The sequence below is a fragment of the Corvus kubaryi genome, unplaced genomic scaffold (genome assembly GCF_017639235.1).
Source record: "Corvus kubaryi isolate FWS band 111438036 unplaced genomic scaffold, C.kubaryi_AGA036_p1.0 37398, whole genome shotgun sequence".
NCBI lineage: Eukaryota > Metazoa > Chordata > Aves > Passeriformes > Corvidae > Corvus > Corvus kubaryi.
Window position 1 is genome coordinate 6,530,108 of NW_024581137.1, and position 18,129 is coordinate 6,548,236.

At 40.7% G+C, this 18,129-nt stretch overlaps 1 long non-coding RNA gene across 3 annotated transcripts in view; it reads right to left on the reverse strand.

Moving 5' to 3' along the window:
- The window catches only part of LOC121671796, a 35,125-nt gene that overhangs the window by 14,594 nt on the left and 2,402 nt on the right, over nt 1-18,129 (reverse strand). The window lies entirely within an intron of this gene.

Genomic DNA, 18,129 nt, shown 5'->3' on the forward strand with positions numbered 1-18,129 from the left:
TCCTTTAAGAAGCAACTGCATTGAGAGAGCACACAATTAAACACATAATATTCAGAAGACATTTCAAATAAAGGATGTGTGTGGAACCTCTTGAAGGTATGCATTGTTCTACACAATTTAACTGCAAGATCACAGCTTTTCCCCAAATGCAGTATCATGTTCTCTAATTAATTTTTAAAATGGAGTACATTATCTTCTGTGTGTCAACTTGCTTTTGCCATGGACCTCACAAAGCCTGTTTATACATATAACATAAGGGGAGCCAAAAAATGCCCCAAAAGTTTCTATGAACCTTCTGTGACTCTTGCCCAGTGTCTCTAATGAATTAGATGGTTTCCTCTGGAATTTCCATGTCCTAGACCCATTTGGCTATTCATCCTCCAAGCCCACTTCTCCTGTGGAGCACACAGCAAAATAATTTCACAAGCTAGAGTGGGACAGACAGAAATTTAAAAGTTGGTAACATGTGCCAGTTCCTAAATCCAGTGCAGCACAAAGGCATTAAGAACATTTAGGAGCTGGATTCTCCTTCATTTTGCAGGAAAATAAGACAATTTACATATCTTAATGGGTCTTGGCACCAAGTATTATGTGCATGGTCAGGTAAATATATGAATAGGGATTTAGCTTTTGACTGAAATATGAGCCAGATGAGGGAGTATTTAATGGGAAGACTAACTCACCAGACAAGACTCACAGATACAGGAAATAAAACCTGTGCATTTTGCTTACTAACGTTTGCTCTATACAATAACACACCTTCTTGCAGTCTCATTTACTGGTCTCTCGCCCAAAACAGCCTGGCATTTAGTATTTTCAAGGACTTTATCAGAATTCAAGACCTAAGTGCCTGGACCATAATCATTACACATGGATTGTTTTCACTGAGGCCAAGACATGAGCACGTTCAGGCAGTACACAAAGATCTTGTTGCTAAAACATTTGCCACTTGAATGTAATTGTTCTCCAGTAAGGAAGCAATCACTGAAAAGCAAAATCCCACAGATGACACGCTGAGTTTTACGTTCACAGGAGGTTAATATATTTTCCATCCACAGTGGAACTGTTTGTAATTTACAGGCAAAAATCCAGCCCTGGTGCAAGCAAGTGCAGCTCTTATTGATCTCAATAGTAGATGCACTCATTTATAGCGGGGCTGCCTTTGGCGTCATGTCTGTTTAGCACAGAATGAATAATATTACAAGGCAGGGCATAGGTTCACCGTGCGTACTGAAAGCTTTTGCATTTGTGAATGTTAAAATAGCCTGCCTCCACAATAGCAACTATTTTGGGCTGGAGAACACAACATGTGCCAATCTGAGTTGCATAATGCTTTCACATATCTCAGGGTTCGCTACTCTGAATAGTTCCATACTGAATGGCTGCTTAATATCTCCTTTACTGCGTACAGGTCCTGTCTCTAACAGCACGATGCAGCGTGTTGCTCAATAGATGAGCCCTGCATTCACTCACAAAAGCATAAGCCAGGAGAGACTGCAGGAGAGACTGAGGCAGAGCTTCAATTGAAGAGCCCTGTGGCTTACGCTATTTTGGTACGAGTTTAAAGAAAAACACTCACATTTTTTACACATTTGGTTTTCATTTGTTTGAAACAGTTTTGTAGCCTAATAAAAAGACCTACAGTTTCATAAAAGGAAGTTAACTGGTTGTCTTTGGGCAGTAGGAGACTTTTTCATATATTACTAGGTTATTTTAAGGGCATTAACTGCAGTCAGCCCATGAGCTCTGTTATAGAACTGATTTGATTTAGGTTTTTTTTTAATTGCACTGTGTTTTATTAAAAAACAAACACAAATGTCAGTGTGAAAAAACTGGATCTTTTCTTATTACACTGCTCTGGTCTGGAAGGCAGAGCAGTGCTTGTGTGCTGGCTTGTAAGCCATTCCCATTGTCCACTGCCTGTCTGCCTCCTGGCTAGCAGCAAATTTACCCAACAGGAACAGAGGTTCAGGGGGCAGGTGTTCCTATCCAAGCTCTCCTTCCAGCAGCAGGAAGGGATCTAATTTACCAATACATTTTCACCTTCCAACAGAAAGGAATCTGACAGCCTGATCTCACCTTCCAGCAGTCAGACCCAAGGGGAAGGCAATTTGACTGTCTAACCTTGTGTTTTGGCAGTGGGAAAGGAAGGGAAGTAACCTGACCACTACTGCCTTCCCACTGATAACGTGCAGACCTCAGGATGGCCATAACTTACCCAATTAGCCACAGTGCCTGCCATCCTCAAAATATACCCAGAAGACTTTTCTGAAATGGATAATCACAGCACGCAGCTCACGAGTAAAACACATGTTTTTTTTCTAAAGCTCAAGGAAACACACACATACTGTGCTCTAAATACATTTACATTACTCTCTTCTTCTAGACAGTACAAACAAGCCTCTGCATGTAAGCATAAAACACTGGCAGCTACGATTCACCTCAGAGGTATTATACAGGATTACAAATTTGTTGAAAGTTTGATTTCCAAGAACCTGGCCTGTTCCTTTTTTAATTAGACTTTTCCATATATTGTATGCTATCTCAATACATTCCCTTTACAGTTATGACCAGAATGGCTATTCAATGTATTAATTCAACCCTACATCAAGGGACAAATTAAGATGAGGGCAAAATCCAGATAAGTAGAGTAACAATCCTGGGCAGGTATATGGAAAGCTTTGCTCAAACTGACAAAGAAGAGAAAGAGAAAGGAGAAAAAGAAAAGAGAAAATAGAGAAGGGGAAAAAAAATATGAAAAAGAAGAAGATTTTTAAAAAGGCAAAGCTGTCTGGGGTCTCTTTAACCGAAAGTTTAGCCACTGACTACAGCATCATGGATCTTTTTGTGTCTGCCTAATACAATGCATCTTTTGTCCTGCTTTCTCAAATCCTGTCCTATCAGGCAAGGTCACTGTCACATCCTTTCTCAATAAATACAGGAATTTATTTCCTAGACAAAACTCATGCCTCTGAGTCACACTGGAGTTGAGTCTAGAGGAACCCTGTAGTAATGTGGGAGAACTATACAAAGCCTGGAGCTATTCCCAGCTATACCTAGAGGAATAAATTAAAAAAAAAAAAAAAACCAGAACACTCTTAGGGGGGTGGGACCTCAAACCTACTCTAACTTGTCCTGTACACCCAGGGCGATAGGACAAGCGATAAACTGTAGAGATCTGAACACCGAAAGTGAGCCTAGAGAGCATTACAAACATCACACAGAGTATCAAAGGTCACTTGGCTTCATTATGCTCCAGATTGGTCTTGCTCAGAGCTAATTACTCATCATGAGGATCTGAGAAATTCCTGTATAAACAGTCTGTGATACGAAAGGGCCTGTTCCCTCTTCTATCAAAGACAACAGAAAACTCTGCTGACTTCAGCCAAGCAAGAACCAGGTTGATAACTGCAATGTTCCTTAAAGCAGAGGAAGGTCTTGCTCTGAGTGAAGATCAGAATTTGCTATTTGATACACTAAGTATGGCATTAAAAAGTTGTTTTGCTTTGCAGGATAATGGAAGCCCTTCTTTTATAGGGGCTGAATTCCATATATGTTATGTCCAGCCAGAGTTTTTTAAAAAATCTCACACATGCATGTCAGTTATTGAATGATATTGTTTAAAGCTAGAAACTGTGAGCTGTTAGGCTTTAAAGAATAGGCAGACAGGCAAGAAATTCCACCAAGTGATTTATAAGCAGGTGGATGAGAAAGTGGAAACTTTTGTGAATCTTGGTCGTGATCCAGTTCAGAGCCTTATTTTGATGGAGGGCTCCCTCTTCTGGATTTTGATTGAAGCATATTTCCCAAACTCTCAACCTGTTTATTTTTTCCAATGCAACTGAAAGGTGTTTCCAACTAGAAACCAGATCAGGGAGAGAGTATCTATGCACTCTCATAGTCAAACAGTGCCTCTGCCCAGATCACTGTGGGGCTCTGGACTTTGGGTAGCACATCTGACTTCATCTGCCCCACAGACCTGCCAGAGACAAAGGGAGCTGACACTGTGGTTTTTAATTTGTATATTTAAGTTAACAGATGTCCTAGGCACAAGGATAAGGGTTTACTTTAGCTTATGAGTCTTTATTTTTCTGTCTATCTAAATGCAGCTTTTGGATAATTACATCATTAAGAAATAGTCTTTGTTGCAACAACTCCTAGGAACTCTACTTCTGAACAAGAATACCTTCAAGTTTAAGCAGCTCAAAAAGAAAATATCTGTTTGGCTAGAAGTTCTCCAGTGACATGAAAAATAGCGTTTTAGTCCCTTATACAAATCAAAATAGTCTTACATGAAAAATCCTTCCTAATCTGTGGAGAATTTCCTCCCCCATAGGAATTCCATCTGAAAACAGACACTTCCTGAATGGCAGGTGGGACTGCAAGAAACTGAAACTGCAGCTTTGATTAATTTACATTTCCTAAAGAGAACAACCTTTTCAGGCAGAAACCTGCTTCAAGGCAGATTTTTCTTTAATACAGCCTGAGTTTTATACCCCAGTGCAAATATATCTATAAGACTATGCTACAGACTGTTATTATGGCCACAGGGGAATTCTTTATTTCAGAAAAGGATAGGAATGCAAACAAAACTCGGAGTTTTGCTGAAAATTAAATAATAGTAATAATAATATGTATGGCTTAGTGAAAAAGCATCAGATATCTCTGATTATAAAGAATTATTGCAAAGTGTGCATTTTGTTTCAATAGAATAATAATCCAGTTTGAAGTAAAGAGCTTAAATTTGAAAGCAAGGACATGACAAAAGCTATCATCCCTTTATCAGAGAATTCTACACTGATATATGGCAGGCCTCTGCCTTCTAATGTTGCTACTGCCCACAAGACCACATTCATCTAGACCAGCTATCCCCTGGCTTTTTTCCCCTGCAGATTCTTAGAAAACAACAATCAGGCCAGTCAACATTTGGGGCCCATAATATCCACAGGCCATTTACAGTGAGCTCCCAGACCCACCAACAGGCCCTCAGAGCTCATTTGGGGAACCACCAACTCGCAAAGCCCCAGCTGACACCAGGTGACTCCTCCCTGCCCTGGGTGATCTGCAGCTACATTGAAAGAAAGTGCACCAGCCCAAGCATTTGTCATTCTTGAAGATGAGATATGTAAGGGGTATGAGGAAGAACAGAAGTGAGATGCTTAGTGCCAAGCAGCAGATTGGATGGAAAGCCAGGAAACAAAGCACAGGCTTCTTCGGAACAAGCTCAGTGCTCTCTGTGGAGCTACAACCCTTAAACTGAGTCTACACTCAAAGAACGGGCCATAAAAAAGTATCCACTGGAACATAGCTACATCAAGCTTATGCAGAAATTGATGTTTGGGATAAGAGGTCCCCACAACTTCCAGCACTAAAAAAAAAAAAAAAAAAAATTAGATTAAAAAATAGAGACAAGAACCTCCCTTCTGCTGAATGGGACAGCTATAGCTCTGGAATGAATTGCCCTGTAGTTTTGGGATGGTGTTGCATTTTTTTTTTAATACTTACTATTGTCAGAATATAGAAGGAGAAAAGTTGTGATGTACACTAAACTGCTATTACTCAGCTTTGCCAGGAGAAAGATCACCACAAATTTGATCAGCGTTATAAGAACATCTTGATTCCAAGAGAATATTCTAACAAACAAATAAAAAGCCCTGCTGTTTTCTTACTTAAGTGCTGCAAATAAAGTAAGAAGTTCATTTTCAAATATAACTTGGTGGTATTACAACAGACTGCTGTCGAGAAAAAAAAGTTTTTAGTCTCTTCTAGTGCACCCTAATTTATCTTTGGTAAGGCTTTGTGTTCACCTTTCCTTGATGCAGAGTTGCTCAACACTATCAACATTCCCCAGTGCTTCAGGCCACAGTCCTCCTGTGTTTTAGTATCTGCCTGGGATATGTGAGCCCTGCACTTGGCTCACTCCAGAGCTATGACAACTTCAGCTATTTGACAAGCCCAGTGACATACAGCATTAAAAAAACCCCCAGAACTATTAAAAACAATAGAACAGGCTTAAGTCATGTTTAACTATCCCACGAGAATATCTGAGAGGACAGTCTACATTTGTTTTCGCCCAGGACATCTGCCTCCATCTGTATCTCAGGTCAGCCTGGCTGCTGGCAGTGCCTGGAAATACCTCACAGTAGGCATCAAGGGAATTCCTCATATTCAATACCCCTCTCTGCTGGTAGTTTCGACTTCTGACCAAACTGAGCTTGCAACAAGAAACCAGGTTTTCAATAACAATACACATCCCACATTACCTCTCTGGGAATCTATTATACTGCTTTCCTCCTGCCCTTCCCCACAAATGGCCAAGGCACTGACACGAGAAAATCCCATACCATATTCATTAGATTTTTACCATCCTTATACCTCAGAGAAACACAGGAGCTTCATTCTGTAACACTCAGACAAACCTCTTTCGAGAACATGGTGTCAAGCAATTCCTGGAAAAAAACTCAGGCTGGCAAAAAGGTCCTATTAGCTGCAAGAAGAGCTGTCGAGCTGTGCCTTATTCCTTGCAAAGTTCCCATTACCTGTGAGAACACATGCCAGTGAGAGGTTGGTATTCCATTCTAATCTCTTCACACGTCCTCCTTCCTCCTACAGCTATTAATGGTGATGTCCAATTCCACACATGCCTCCAGGTGGATTCCTGTACTGTCCTTGTAACACTTTCTTAATTTCTTCTGTTGTACCCTCCTACAACAACCCTTACCAATAGTTCCTAATTTCCCACGTTACTCTTCTCCCATCACCATCACCACCTCCTGGTACACACTGGCCCGTGGCTTTGTCCTGTCTGTTGCTTAGAGACTCCTTTCTGCTCTTTCCTCATATACTTCAGCAGAGTAGAGCAGGCCACTGGGACAACAGAAAGCCAGAGATCTGGGAAGACTTTTCCCTCTCCTATGCTCTACATGCTTATCACCGTCAAAAGATACAGGCCTCTGGACATCTGTCATACATCTGGACATCTATCGTGTCTGTCCTACACACAAAATTACATTCAAATATTGCTGTGAACATTGCATAGTCCACTACTTCTCCTTTAGGAAGTGGCAGATTTGATTTCCTGTGCAATATTTATACAGGTCCTCTGAGCCACGTGCCAATATAACCTAAGTCTGCTGCTTCATCCAGAGTCCATGATGGATGGCTGAACTAGAGAATGGCTATTTGGTTTTACCATTATTATTCAGTTTATAGTATTAAGAGCATACCTTCCCCCTGCTGATCTAAGCACAGAATTACAAATCCTAACAGGCTTTTCCGCAGTATTCCTCACTGTTTTGTGGGAGTCCTCCAGCATATCATGAAAATATTTGCAACATGCCAATTTGTCTCTCAGTGCCACACGACTTCAGGGCTGGCTGCTGTCCCTTTTGGCAGAAGCAGTCTCTGCCTTACCTGTGTGCTCCCAGGATCTCCTTGGCACTGGCAGCCTTCTCTCTGTTTAGCTCTCTGAATAGTTTCAGTAAAGGATCAGACACCCCTGCCCTAAGGCAAAGGAAGAAACATACCTCTGATGACAGGAAACAGGGAAAGCAGGACTGCCCTTTTTGGGAGCAGTTGTATTTGCTTACAAACATCCTATCAGACCAAACCCTGAGTTCCATGACAGTGCCCAAGTGCTTGGGATATATTTTGTGAAATCAATAATGAAGGATAAATTCAAACAATATTTTATACAGATTTTAAATAGGGCTTTTTGAGCTCTACTAGAATGCGAACTGTTTAACGGTTAAAACACCTCAGCAAGTCCTACATCCAAAACATCAGTTCCACTTCTAAATGGTTAACAAGCTTTATTTCTCTAGAGGTCAGCACAGTACCAGAAAAAAGTAAAAACAACACAAAACAAAACAAAACTTATTGAATGGAGTTTTACATTTCCTCTGGAATTTCCAAGAAAGAAATAAAGGAATTCATCATTTTCCAGAAGAGACAGGATTCACAGTATTTTAAGCATGTAAAGTAATTGATGCTGTCCAGAAAATGGCAGAACTCAGGGAGTTCTCTGGAGTGCAGGCTACAGCTAGCTATGGTACTTAGCTCCTAATCAAGAGGTTGCTAACAAATCATAACAGATGTGGCCAGGACTGCCAAGTTTGAACCTAAGTGTCAGGCTGAGCCATGACACGCGCACTCACTGTGTTACCTAAAGTATCATCCTTATAAACAGCTTTAGACTGGCTTCTACGTTCATGTGACCAAGTCCACCTGACTGTTGGTAGAGCAAATGCAAACAGCTTGGTCTTCCATTAAGGCGATCACATACCCAGATGCAAAATCCAGGACTCTGAGACTTCATGCAAATCTGACAGTCCTTGGGGAATTTCAGTTTGCTGAAAAATATATATAAATATTATAATCTGTGACAGATATAATCTTGCTCCAATATTTTCCACTTTATTTAAAAGGAAAGCTACCTATTTTGCTCAGTCCCACGGTCTGGCATTTACAAAGATAAAAGGACCTTTCAGCATGAGCAAACTGCAAAACATATTTGAAAATAAATTCTTAATGACAATTGGCATTAAACAATACATTTTGTAGGCTGTTCACGCTGAAGCATGCTTTTATCTTCTGAACTGGATGCTGCTAGGCTGAGCAGAGATTAAGTTTTCTCTTAACTCTTTCAGTACCTCACAAAGAGCAGATTCCATCAGGATTTTCTTATAAAGTACTTACACCTGCATTAGATGAACATGGCATTACAGGGGCTCAGCTTCTAGCCCCAAGATAAGAAGCAGATAACCACAGCTCTGCTAGCCAATCATCTGGCACCTACTTCTAACTCAAAGAATATTTCTTCTTTAATACAGTCCCTTTTTTTCTCTCTCAACAGAAATCCCAGTTGCCACGCTAACAGCACCTTTTTGGTTGGCCATAAATCACAGCAGCTTTACCTACTAAGTAGCAGGCATGCTTCGTAAGACCAGAATTTCCCGTCTCCCAGGTGGGAGTCAGCATCTTGTGTTACAAATAGCTCCTTTGTTGACAAGGGAAAGGCCAGCTCTGCCTCCATTTCTGGCATCCGTTCTGCTTTGCGTGCCTCAATCTTCATTGCAACTCAGGTGCTTTTAAAGTCACAAAATAAAGCCAGATCACTGCTGAACAGTGTAGTCCACCCTCCACAGCTCTGCCCTGCTACTGTCAATACTATCCTTTCCCTTTGGATATTCACACAGCTGCACCATGAACCAGGACTGGAAAAATATCCAGCAGAAATCACCCTTTTTGTTTTCAGCAAAATAGTTCCCCTGGCTTGTCTGACGGTATAGCCAGCCAAATGTTACAGAGGCAAGCTTAGACGGTGAAAACAAGGCTTGGGGATGTGCTGGAATCTATGTGAATTTATGTTGCATTTAAGAAGTAACCACAGACTAAAACAGAGGTATAATAGAAACTTCAATATCAAATTCTAGGAGCCTAAAGGAAGTTGAGAGGCATATACATTGCCCAGTAGTATGAACCACCTAGGAGCTGCACCACGGTGCCAAGCTGACCATTATTTCCATCCCTGGCTTCAGGCTGTTATATAGGGAAACTAACCTAACCAAACAATGGAGAACAAGATGGGCCTAGAGACAGACAGACCCTTCTTGATGCCACTGGAATTTAGATCAGGCTGTAGAATGTAATCCTGCCCCTGTGAAAACTCCATTTCTATTTCTCTGTGCGCAGACTGAGGAGAAATGGAAATCATCTGAATACAGGACATAAGTAGTAAAAATTACAAGAGGAAGAAATTCTGAAACATTCATTTTTGCCTACCTTGCTCTGTCTCAGAAAGGAAGCAGGCAAAGGGAAAGTTGGAAGAGTTATTTTGGATCACTGCATCCAGCCCCCAGTTATTCCCATCGAATCACATAATCCCTTTCCATTTGACTGGCTAAACATCCTTCATATCCATCCAGTTCACAAAGAAAAACAGCACATACCATAACTGCAAACTGAGTTGAATCCATGAATATCCAAGCCCACATCTAAGAGAATAATCAGAATGCTAAGGAAAGCTCTTGCTTGATCCAACAGCTGCTGTGCTCAAGGGCTGTTGATATGGAAAACTTACCAAGAGTGATAAGAATGAAGGTATGAAGTCAGAGCAAAGGCGCATACCAAACAGGTATTCACAGAGAATCAAAAGAGCTGGATGAACCCAATTTACTGGTGTGATATTAACCTGAAGAGGAACATTCCAGAAGGAAAGGAAGATGACTCCTTCACTCATATAAGATTCAAAAAGGCAGAAGATATGAACTCTAGCACTCCTCACAGCTGCTCTTATTGAAGTTGATAACATGTCTTTGACTAGCTTTAGAAATACTGAATCCTAAAGAAGAAAAAACAATTCATAATAGAACATGCTTCCCTGGTATAAGAAAGATGTTCATGAAATCCATGACTTTATTATGATGCTCACAAACCATTTTTAAAGTGCTTTCCCATTTTCTCAAGAACCTGCTGAAATTGGGATACTACAGTGAACACCCTTGACAAAGCAAGTGAGCTCTGGTATCTGTGCTGCTCTCGCACCTGTTTTTCCATTGATCTTTACCTACACAAGGCACTCCATTTCAGAAAAGTTCCCACAGGCAATGGGAAGCCATGACATATGGAGTCAAGTATGCTACTTGGCAAACCACAGTTTCCAACAGTTGAGCAGGGTCACATTATCTCTGAGCAAGCATCTTTGCCCTCTGGCAGAAAGCTGAGAGGCTGAACTTTTACAGATAAGAAAACGCTTCTATCCACTCCTTCCTGGCAAAGTTCAGGTGAGCTCCTTCCCTCCTGAACTCTTTCAGATGAACCTCCATGGAAGGGAGACTAAAGCTGTCTTACGAAATAGTGACAAACATGCATTTAGAAAAGAATGGCAGGAGAAAGACATGCAGAAAGGAAAGACTGAAAGGACATGATGATGTTGCGACATAAAAGGACGTGGAACAAGAATACACTGGAAAATATTGTCTTGATAAAAGCAAGCCTGCATCTCCTACTAAACAAACTAGCAGCTAATCCCGTTTGTCTTTTCTCAGCAGAACACCACTACAAACTGCACATCTGCTTTGCTGGCTCATGCATTCCTGCCTGGTCTCAAATGTCAATCCCTGTCACTGTCAGTAACTATGGACAAGGCTGGGGTGGCATGAGAATTTCCATTAAAATCAACAAGGCTTGGGGGGAAGCCCAAAGTGCACTTCTGAGCTGTAACACCACAATCCACAGCCCTGTCTGGTGGTGCCAAGTCCACTAGTGCCAGAATTTGCAGGGGGGTCTTCTGAGACAGCTCTACTGTGTCTAGCCTGAAACTGCTACCACATCAGCTCCATTTGGACTAGTTACTGCTAATTTATTCTTACATAGAGAAAAAGTAACTACAACCCACCATTTCAATTTATGACTTTCAAGAGAGTGATGGAGCTACCAGATGAGATCAGCTGAGGGGACCAGCAGCCACTGACATACTCTGTTCTTGGCCCTGTGTTTCCACTGTTTCTATGTATCACCTCCTGTTCACTTAACATCTACTGAGGTATCTTAATTCTTCAGTATAGTAGGAAAAGAAAGTTTTCTGGCACATCAGCAGGTTGAATCAGCATCCCAGAAAGCAGTTAAGCACCACTGGTACCAGAAGAGAAACTACAGGGACAAAGCAGAAGGGGAGAGAAAATCAAGACTTCCTGGGTGGCATTTCTGCTTTGTTAGTTCAGCTGGTTGAGTAATCTTTTATCACTTTACCCAGGTTCAATCCATGGAAGTCATATTACAGTCTGAATTTAAGTTGTGGCAAATTCCACCTCTCGAAATTAAACAGGAGCTTCTGTAAAGGCTTTTATATCAGTTCACATGCAAGAATTCAAATTTACATCCAAATTAACGTGGCCAAAATTAGAGTACCCTCAATAAAGAACAGGAAAAGTAAAGATTTATGTGCTCTGTCTTATCTTCACTCCTTCAGTTGGTACAACTAACAGGATGTCAAAGTGAAGTGCTTAAGCAGTGTGGAAACTTTCTACAGAGGAACCAAGGGCTGCACAGCTTCAGAGAGCTCCCAGTTTACCATATTCTTATAAACTGAAGGACTTAGCAGAAAAGACAAGATATAAACTGTCTCCTCAGTCCTTACAGCTTTAGAGGAGCTGCCTCTTATTTATCTACAGTATTTTCATTACATTCACTTAATAATATTATATTAGGTTACATTACCTAATGACTACCTGAGTGTGAAATAGAGAGCACAATTCTCTGTGGAAGTTGCATGAACCACTCCTAGGAGATGATCATTTAAGCAAAACAGAATCAAATCGTTCTCTTCTGCACAAAGAAGTGGCTTAAAGCTGCCTTACTTGAGCAGTTGGATATTCTTAACACAATGAACCTGTGGGTTGATTTAGTCAGTCAAGCATCAGAGTCAGCTCTGAAATGTTTTTAGAAATGAAGACACATAAAACAGGTGACTTCTGACAGCTTTTCTGCAAAGATCAACTCTCCACCTTGTTATTCATCACACATAATGGATTAATTTCTCAACTATCATTCATTTTTCCATCACTAGCTTATGTAAAGCACTGTCATCAGACTTAATAAGCCAAAACACATAACAGGATTCCAAAAGCACCTAATGTTACTGGAGAGAATGAGACAACCCAAATAACACCCACAGTGAGCAGAAACAAACATGGGGTTTAGGCTTCCTAAGCACATAATTAATGACAGCAAGAAAGAAGGGATCTCAGTGGGAAAATTGTCCAGTAAGAGTTTACAAAACGGCTTCTTCACACCCCCTCCAATAAAAGTGGTTCTCAGCTTTGTGCGGGGCTCAACTGAGGACAGCAGGACCTGTTTCAACTTCACCATCCCTGAGTTATTCTACCAGCCTACAAAGAGCGCACACCCAAAACACCAATTCCTCCTGACCCACCAAAGGTATCTTAACTTTCCATAACATCTTTCTCTCTCTCGACCTCCTTCACCTCCTCTTCATGGCTCCTCCTCCCCCCGCATCTCTGGAAAACCTGAAATAAATACTTTATTTTGAGATGTCCCTGAGAGGCTGCAGGTTATCACTCAGTCAGTCTCATAGTCTTGTCTGTGCCTCAGTATCCCCAGCTATGAAGTGATAAAAACGTATTTACCTTAAAAACTACATTGGACTTCTGGGGAGAAAGAAAAGTGTCTGTATTCCAAGTAGTGCTGAAAGTCTGGCCTGAATCACAAAACCTGAATCAAGAAAAAAACTATTTCAAACCTTTGTATTTAGAGCTCCTGATACGCAACTTAGCCTACCTTTATCTATACACAAAAGATCCTGACTTTATTTTTTTTCTCAGATTCTCCAAAAAATGCCAAAATTTGTCTTATTGGCAAACCAAAAGAAACAATCAAACAATTAGATCCAAAAAGCCTTCTGAAACATTAAACATTAAGCAAAGTACAAAAAACTCTTCTTTTTCGCCTGGGGAATTTGACTAGAATCTTTGACTAGAATCTTCGACTTTTCTTTCAAGCTAATCTCCATGAAAAAGAAGAGAACTCTTTGCAAAACAAAAATTAAGTACCTGAAGGAACAAAACTTTTCCCAAAACATGAATAGTTATATCTGCCACAAGATGCCCTAGGCATCAACTCACAAGAAAAGAATGCTCTAGTCTTGGCATCCTTCACCTTTCCAGAATGTCCGGTCCTTGCTGCTAACAAAAAAAAAGTAGCTTGTTTTTAAAACAGTAGTTTCTGTCTAGTGTTGTGCAACCTAATCTCACAGCTCCTTAGCACTGAGTCTGCTTCTCTAAATTAAACAATTTTCCAAATGACCTCCTTTGGTAAGATGCAAAAATAAAAATCACAAAAAAAATCAAAACTAACCCTAAAACACAACATTATAAGAATTTGCTTATTCTTCAAACAGCAAATTTTTTAAGTGTTCTGCACCTGTTTCAGAGACTCAAATTAGAATCAAGATCCTTCCCTCCCCTACAGTAGTCCAACAAAGGATACTGTTAACATAACCCAGTCTAACCAAGGATCCACCTAACCTAGTGCCCTATTTGCAAAAGTTGATGCCCAGAGAAAAGTCAGAATTCAGAGAAAGTCTTTCTATTTTATGCACATAAACACATGTAATATGTCAGCCCCCAACTGACATATTCTCTCACTTTCCAGCTATTTATGAAGGTTTCCAAAAGCCATGCTTGACAAAAGGGTAAGAGGATAAGGATGTGAGGATAAGAGACAACAAGCATAAGATGAAACAAGGAATGTTCAGAGGGAACATAAGGAAGCACTTTTTCACTATGAGGACTGTCAAGAATAGGAGCAAGTTGCCCAGAGAGGTTTAGCAGACACTGTCCTTGGAGGCTTTCAGAACCAGACTGAATAAAGTTCTGAGTAAAATGGTATGAGCCAGGTGACCTGCTTTCAGTGGGATATCGGACTAGAGATCCCCTGCAATTCCTTCCAAGCTGAATTAGCCTATGATCCTATTTTCCATCTGAGGAACTTTTGGTGTGGATGTTGCTTCCATGTCCCAAGTTATTTATTCATAATTTTATACGCAAACTGTGCAAACTTCTGACAACTAGTTCCCCCACCATCTGACAGTGTCCCTTGCTTTGATCCTAGCTTCACTGAGCTTCATTTCATGACTCTGGCTTGCTTTCAAGTGGAAGAAATATAAAAAACATCTGCAAGGGAAGAAAGGAAATAAGTTTTTAAAAATTATTTTAGTATCAGTTATTCACAATATTCTTAGAACATAAAAACACTTTTATTAAATACCCTGCACTGTATTTCTGAATTTGGAGGTGAGCGGGAAGGGCGGCGACATATCACATTCAGTTACCATCACTTGCTGTCAAAACTTCCCAGCACTCTGCTTGCCTTCACAGCACATCTTTGGAGTTCCTGCACTCAGTCATTACAATGCAAAACAAGTTCCTACATCCAGCCATTGCACAGGCACAGAAGCATATGAAGGAAGAATTGCTTGTTCCACACCTGCTGGAGACCCAGTTGCCAGTCTCCATGTCAACCTAGGCACCTGGACCACATAGGTACTGAGAACAAGTGAAGTTGTTCCTCCACAGAAATGGTTTGACACAGTGGCATCACAACCTGTCATACTCCAGGTATCAGCAGAGAGTTTCAGTCACTGTCAGGTTTCTATCAGATATCCTTCAAAACTCTAATTCAGGTAAGGTGGAGTTCACTCCTATTGCCCTGACTAAAGACAAGTGGACACTTGCACAGCTTTCCATCTTCTGCACATGAATGAGGCAGACATGGTGTATGAACAGTTTGTACAAACTGCCCATTTGTAACCAATATGCAACAAATGCTGCAACCTTCTTGCATTTTAACAGTGAGACCAAGTATCTTCCACCACCTCACAGAGGAAGGTGGTGATCCATCTCCATATTTGCTTCTTCCTAGGAGTCCAGTATCAGTCTGGACAATTGAGACTCAAAAGACAACAAGGCTAAGAGGAACCATTAGATAGTCATACCTAGGGGTTTTTTTTTAAACCACCAGGTTTTTCAATACCACTCAGTTCCCTCATAGTAAATCCAGTGACTAGTACCTAAATCATTAATTTTGCTTTGGCACCAAGCCACAGTCTCTGGCTATGCCTCCATCCATGCCATTAATGACTGCTTTAGGACCTAGCTTTTTGGGGTTTTTTTCTCCCTTTATGAAATGACAAAACATAAGTCCCTCCTGTATCCTTTTTGATAAAATAAACAGACTTGATATCTGAAAAGATTTGTCCCTTCATAGGGAGGATTTTTTCCAACATTTATGGTTTATTTCTTTACCCTCTCTAGCTTGGTTATATTCTGTAATAGACGTTAGTATTTGGCCTGAGGGCCACATTCAAGAATCTGGGGACAGGAACAGTTGGAGCAAGATATTTCCAGGTGCAGCCTTCACTGCTTAAGTATGGCTTTTATTCCCTTATGCTGCACATGTAACTTGCCTTGCTGGCCAGGGTGCATTGAAAAAATTGCAGCTAAAAGCAATAAACCTGTAACACACCTCTGTCCTCACCATTACTTATTCCACAGGATTCTCACCTCATCTGAGGATTCCTTCAGTAATGTTAACTGTTTTACCTTCAGAGCACTGAAGATACTGAATAGTGACAGGCTCTGTATTAATTCTAAAAAACCCCAAAACTTCAAACAGTAAGAAATCCTACTCAAAATGTATACCTTTGTTACTACTTTTTGAGATTTCCCCTTAACAATGTGACTGGGAGCAGTTAAAAAACAGTGAAACTAACTTTGTCTCCAAACAACTACCCTGAAACCCTGCCTTAAAAAATTTAAATTCATTGCTTCAAATGTTTAGAAACCATAACAATGAAATGAACAGAAGAACCTGGAAAGAGCAAGATGAGCAACTGTGCTCAATGAGCCTCATTAAAAGGGAAGATAAATATTTCAAAACCAAATTAGAGATCTTCTGAGGGAGTAACATGGCAATTCCTCTTTCTTTGTACAGTAGTAACTCATTAGGAATAACAATTTCTGCAACATATTTATTTACACTTCCTTCACAACTAGCAGGCCCAAGTACCTCATGAAAACTGTGTAGGAAAAACATTTCCAAGAATGAAAAACAAGAATTCTTGGTCTACACTGAGAAATCTTGGTCACTGCAGATAGTTATCTGCAGATTTCTGACCTGCGCATCATATTGTTACCTCTTATAGGTGAGTCGGCAAAAAGTTCTTCCATACTGAACAAAAATTCTTCCACATTTGAAAAAAAGATGATGTTACACATCAACTTTCAATTGAAACCAGTAACACAGGAGAAATCTGCAGCAGCCATGTACTGGTAGGTGTTCATGGGCATCAGTATTTCTTTTTCTTTTCAAGAAATAATAAAATTCTTCTGTTGCAGCATAAAAAGCTTGATTAGAAGAATAAAGCCTCAGGCAAACCCTAGAGGTAGAAGCAACTTAAAAGAAACACTGTGCTGAAAAACTAAGTTGATGCAATATTAAACAAGTGAAATCAGGGAAACAGGGTGGGGGGAAATCTTACAGAGTCCGCTTCTGAATTCTTTTACGTTGATTTGACATTAACCTAATTCTGCTAATTACTGCAGAATTGCTAGTTGCAGCAATTACACCACTCACCCATACAAGTGTAATATACAGAACCAGGCCTGCAGTTCTCTATCTGCAACACAGAGAGTTGCTCCCACAGCCCTGAGGCCCACTACTCCCTCAGCAGACCCCAAAACATAACTTACCTGGTTACAATTGCCACAGCCTCTGACTGTCTGGTCATGACCCACTTCCCTGGAGGGGGAAGGTCGTGGGGAACTGAACTGCATGAACATGATCAGAGCAACCTCTCTGCATCAGAAATGGCCCTTGGAACAACAATTGTGCTTTGCTGGTTAAACTGCACACAAGAAACAGGTCCTCCTTAGACTTGTCTGGTGCTGTCCAAACCTTTCAAGTGCATCATTATGGGACTGAGATATCACAGGCTGAACAACACACACATAAACACACAAGTTTTCAACAATGAAAAAGGAAGTCTTCCCAATGAAATGCTTGATCAAAACATCACAGTTCTTTCACAGTTACTATTTCCTTACAACACAGAAGCCAGGTGGACATTTTTTAGTCACACCTCACCTTTCACCTGTTACCCACAAGGAATATTCAATCTGTCAAGTATCATATCAAAGGATTTTTGAAGACCCTCATTCAAAACCAACAGGATCAATTGCCTGGAGAAACCAGCATTGCCAGAGGCACACAGTGACATCACTATCAATGCTACTGCAGTTTGGGCCACCACTGTCCCACCTCTCTGCCCCCAAAGTCCTTTACTGCTTGCAGCAAAGGTTATCTCACCCTGAAGCAAAGGGCAGGAATTGCCTGATTACAGTCTCTGACAGATCCTACATTTGTTTTGAGAAGGTAATTTGATGTTGGTTTTGTAACCTGCTATTTTCAGGCAGATGTCAAAGCGCACAGATGTAGGAGCTTGCCTTTAAATACCATGGGCTTTCTGTCTGCCACACATTTCAAGTTTTGCTCCAAAGGCTTGTTCTTTACGTGGCATTTAGGTGACCATGCTGAAAAAGAGGACAGTCC